Source organism: Manis pentadactyla, chromosome 12 (assembly GCF_030020395.1).
Source record: "Manis pentadactyla isolate mManPen7 chromosome 12, mManPen7.hap1, whole genome shotgun sequence".
Classification (NCBI taxonomy): Eukaryota; Metazoa; Chordata; class Mammalia; order Pholidota; family Manidae; genus Manis; species Manis pentadactyla.
The window spans coordinates 23896495-23902005 of NC_080030.1; the positions used below are offsets into that span (position 1 = coordinate 23896495).

Genomic DNA, 5511 nt, shown 5'->3' on the forward strand with positions numbered 1-5511 from the left:
TTTACCAACCGGACTAAGCTTATACGTGAACTCTGGGTAAGAGCATTTGAACTGCACAAGCAAAGTGAGACACTGAGGATTACAATGGGAGCAGCTGTGCTATTTGCCAATGGAGGAAAAAAAGCACATGGAAAGCCCCATTTCTCCTGGTTTATGGAACTGTAATGCTCAGAGCAGCGTCCTGGCACAGATGTCAGGATACTTAGGGTTCTGTCACCGGGTAATGCCACTACCAGAAGGGGAGAACTTGAACAAGCCCATCTGACCTAAGCCTCAGTTTCTCACTTGTAAACCAAGAGTGTCTCAAGTTCTTGGGGGCCTCCCAGTTCTAAAATGCTTCAATGTTAGGAAATAGCACAGGGCAAGACACTAATGCAGGCTCCCAGGGAAGAAGAGCAGGGAGAAGCTTGCTTCTAGCCTAGAGAACCATTAGGAACCCCTATCCTGGGCTTTCTGCACACCTGCCCAAGCTGGGAGCACAGGCAGTGAGCGCCGAAGGATACCAGACTGTTCTGGCACTGAGAGCTGTCAGAAACGGACTGCTTCTTGCTACCTCTAGTGAGTTGGTATTACAGTCTTCCTGATAGCAGCAGCGTTAAGGTAATGTGACCTCTCCAACAGGGAATTTTCAGCCTCACAGTTTTTTTCCCTACATAAAATTTCCAAAATCCATTTTTACTGGGAACTCCAAATTCTCTGCAGCTGTCTCTTGCCGTGGTGAGCCATGTGGCTTCTTCCTTAACAGGAAGTGTCTACAACTTGTCCAGAGTCTCTGCTCCCACTGCCAGTTTCACGTGGCTGCTGCCATCAGCCTCTGGAAACTCCTTCCAGTCACTCATGGGTAGTGCCTACCTTTACCAACATTCTAGCACAGCTGTATTGTGTGGAGTTACAGGCCACAGCCAGATCTCCACTTCAACTGCTTCCTACCCATGTGGTTTTGAGTGGGACATGACAGGAAGCACTGAAAGAAGTCCTCTTCCCTTGGAGACTTCACTGTGACTGTCACTGACCAGAACACAGCCATGTCTATGGCAGCCCAATATGATAAGACTTCAGATGCCAGTAACATGGTCCCTCTGCGTCATTCACTTTCTGCCAGCCTTGTTCATGGACCACCACCTCAGATTCCAAATCAGGGACACAGCCTGTCACTTCTTTACCAGCAAGGGAGCCAGGAATATTATTATCATCAAGGCACACTGGGGCCTCTGCTATCTGGAGAAGTGGGCCCCTGCCTGCAATCTAATAGCTCTGTGTCATATACAGGAAGAAGGGCCTCTGCCCCTCAACCAGGAATGGTGATGGTGCTAAAGGAGATCAGCCCGCAGATACCCCACTGCCAGTCTCCACATCTGGGATCTACTACTCTGCATCTGCTCCACCCATCACACAGCCACATTCTCAAGGTGAGTGCAAACAGCAAGTAGGGGGAAGAAGAAGGTCAGCATTCAAAAGAAAGGTCACATCTGCAGCTGGAAAGGAGTCAGTCCACAGATAGGTAGAGTTTAAGTCCCGAGACTTTAATAACCACCACCCTCACTCAGTGGTCTTCATTTTCAGACCTAATAGAGGTGGGAAGGTAGGACACTGTAATGGCCATCTTTGCCACATGCACATAAAACCCAAGCGTGTATCAAGGGATATGATGCCGTTCACGGCCCTAGCCAATCAGTCCCCCTGTATTCTCTCACATAAGGCACTCCATTTTTTAAAAATCTATTCCTGATTTTTGGAAGGCCTTTCACTTATTGTGCTTGTAGCAGTTTAACTTTCCCTCACTTCCTTAATTGACACCAGGATTTAAGAACTTGTGTTCTGGGATCTTGTCCAAAGCAAGCAGGCTAGGAATCTGTCCTTGCTTATATATTTCATCAGGAAGAGCTCCATTCTCTCTCATAGTCTATGCCATGAGCTGTTCTTAACTTCTCAGGAAAGTGGAGAGGATTAAAGACTCCATATAAGACTGCTAGGTTTTGTGAAACATTTCATATTTTAAAAATCATTTCTACATTTTATTTGATTTACAAAAACACTACAAAGTACAAAGGAAACCAAGCAACAGTGACATCCAGTGATGCCCAGTAAGCACTGGAACAGTTGCCTCCTCTATCTCCTTGCACATGCTGCCCATGATTCCCACAAACTAGGAGAAAAGTGCTGTCCATGGTGAACAGTGCATGATTGCTGTGTTGTGTCTACATACACCTCACTTACCAAAGAGTGACTTTTTCCTTGTTCCTTTGTAGTGATGGAGACTTCCCTGGGGAAGGAGACTTCCCTGGGTTTGCAGCCTTCTAGCCAGACATTTTGTCTGCCACAAACTCCAGAATTTGCCAATTCGTGCAGCAGCAAAAGTATCCAGACACTTGAGAGTAACCCACCACCTGAGGCTGGGGGCATTTCACTAACAACTTCAATTCAGAGTTCCAGTAATCTCTTAGCACTGCCTCCACATAAAAATGCAGAATGAACAGAGAATAACAATTTGGAGGGTATTAAAACCAAGTTTTCAAAGCCTCTGGATGCCTCCCAGATCCCAATAGAAAACCAAGATGATACACTCCTCCCTTTACAAATCCCTGATATTCACCAGATCCTCGAATGCTTTGACCCCCTTGGCCAAGAGAATCAGCCTGGTCCTGAAAACACTCACTGGAAAAGAACAGCCTGAGCCTTGAGGACCAAGGGACACTTGGACATGAGACTGAATCGAGTGGCTGTTCTGCAAACCTTGCTGCCCTGGTGGGGGACAGTCACCATCTTCAGCTCTGCAGTGCCTTCAAAGACCTTGATCAGCCCAAAGTTCCTGAGGTGGTCAAAGCCAAATGTACCAGAGTCATTGAGTTAAACCACATGTGGGAAAGGTCATGTAGGAAAAAGGGGTCCTCTGATCAAGCCAGGAAGAACAAACATAAAGTCTCTGAGCCTCTCAGTGGTGCTTCCAAGGCCAAAATCTAGCCAAAGAATGTGGACAGTCTGTTAGGGGGAGATGTGAGTATTTGCAGTGTTGCGGATGGTGACAAGGCTGCTGTGACCACATCCAAGCATTCTAACCAGAAATCTCCAAAAGCTGCATTGAGCAGGATGAGCAAAACCAGGAGTCTAGAACAGGAAAAGACCAATGGAACCAGAAAAAGCAATTGCAAGGAAGCTGCAGAGGGTAAGCAGTCCGGGAGTAAGGTCATGGCAGAAAAAAAGCCAACCATTACCATGACAAAGTGCAAGAAAAATCAACCTGAGCTCAGCCAAGAGAACTTCAAAAAACCTGGAAGCAGCCTAGGAATGCACATGCTGGAGTCTGTGCAGCGTTTTCATACACTGGGGAAGGAGACTGACAGGAAACCTGGATTCTCTTCTTCCTGTAACTGGGGAAATTATAGGCTCTCCAAATGCCCCCTGCTAACCCCAAACCATGGCTGAATACTCTATGTGAGGCTAAAAGTCCTGAGAAAACTCCTGTCAAAGCCCAGAAACCCGAGGGCAGTGTCACAAAAGAGTGTCTATTTCCATACCAGGATGAACGACCACATCCTGGCAAGTTCAAGTCGGTGCTTTCGCTTTTTCTGGCTGAGGAGAGGACTCCAATTCATTGAGCTCCTTGGAGGCCACCGTCTCTGGCTTCACACCGGACAGCTTTGGCTTCCTGTACCCGGCCTGGTACTACTGACGCTGCTCAACCTACTGCAGTCAGTGCATCCTGGTGAGCTCCTCCATCTTGGAAATGACCTGCCTGCCAATCTCATCCAGTCTAGGCCAACTCAACCCATCCAGGCCTGGTCAACTCTACCCAGACTAGCGTCCCCCATCCACTGCTTCTAGACCTGTACCCAGAAAACATCATCTTGCACTTCTCTCCAGCAGGAGCCCATTCCCACTGCTGTGCCCCAGCACTAGTCTCCACCAAAGCCTCAAACCCAGCTTCCACCCCAGGAATTCTGCTTCCAACCACGTCCATGGAGGAAACCCAGTATTCCTGAGAGCCAGTACTGTCCGAGCCCATCACAGAAGAGCAGACACCAGAGCACGAGGCTATGCAGAGGCAGGCTCAACAAGAATGAGAAAATGCTGCCAAATACACCACTTTGGGAAAAGTACAGATTTTTATTGAGAGGGAAAAGGAAATGGAAATTGCTGACTGCTACAGCTCTGCAATATAAAAGCTGACAGGATTGTTGGTGCCACTTTGGATACCGGCTGTAGAAAGATAGTCATAAGTTTCCACACATAGATAAGATATGTTTCCACAAGTACAGAGATAGATATGTTTCCAGACATAGATATAAGTTTCTACACATAGACAGATATCAGTTTCCACACGTACATAGATATGTTTTCAGATGTAGATAGATAGGTATAAGTTTCTCTATTTATTCTGATAGATTTTAAAACAATAAATGTAATAGAATTAATAGATGAATAATAAAGAAGCCTTTTGAGTTTTGAGATGCTTTCAACTGTGGTTTTACTCTGGTGGGAGTAGGGATGAAAGACTGTATGAGAATGAGCTGGAAGGTGGATGGAAAGATCACGGAAAAGGGATAAGAACTGGGGAGAGAGGAAGGGACTTGGCCCAGGGTCAGGAAGGCCAAAGGGGGAGAGATGTTACAGGTTTATAAACAAGAGCTGGCGTGCAGGAAATTGCAGAAGTAAGAAGCATGTCAGGGATAAAGGTCAGGGTTGACCTCTGAATAGTTGAAGATGGCAGGAGATGTGTCTAGGTTGACCAGAAGAAATGTTAAGAGTCTCTCATGAGGGCTGACATCATGCCTCATGGCCACCAGGGAAGTAGTCTAGAAAACAAGGCATACAGGACACAACTCCAAAACTTTGGGCTCCTAACCCATGTATGATTATGGCTGGGGGAGGTAAATACAAAGCAGAGGGGACTCTGCCAGATGAATGGCAGGGGCTCAGAGCTGTCCTGAGACAGTTGGTAACAGGGGCTGAGCCCACTGCACTGCTGCAGCAGGAAGCCCACCCAGAGAAGGGCCTTGGATTCAAATCACCATTTTACTCAACACCCGTGCACCGGGTCCAGGAGTGCAGTACTGTGACATGCAAGGCCCGAAGCACCGTGACACTTCACCAGTGAGGTTCAGCAGTGGACTGAGGTCACAGTCAATGGGGAGGGACAAGGCCTCAAGGCGAGGCCTACATACCTCTGAAGTCCTTGGTATTTCAGGCGCCCTTAGGCGGCCAACCTGGCTTTCAGAGCACGGCACCCAGAGCTTCATGGTGTACCAGATCAAACCTGGGGATGGGCCTAAATGTTAACTTGACAGGAACGGTCCTCCTCCATCAACCCTGGCACATGCAGCCTGCTCTAAACGTCACTAACAACCTAACTTCACAAGAAAAATCCCCCTGGAAGCATCCGTTTCTTCCAGGTGCAAGCCATGGGAGTGTGTGTGTGCTGGGTCGCCCTGCCAGCACCTGGAGGCCGAAGACTCAAAATGGGCCAGAGACACTCCTTAGATAGCCCCTTGGGGCAGCCACAGGGAGGGCATG

The 5511-nt window shown here is 47.8% G+C and overlaps 1 pseudogene; it reads left to right on the forward strand.

Annotated features, from left to right (window-relative positions):
• Positions 1-666: 666 nt before the first annotated feature.
• Positions 667-4160, forward strand: LOC118922967 (uncharacterized protein C2orf78-like; annotated as a pseudogene).
• Positions 4161-5511: the final 1351 nt, after the last annotated feature.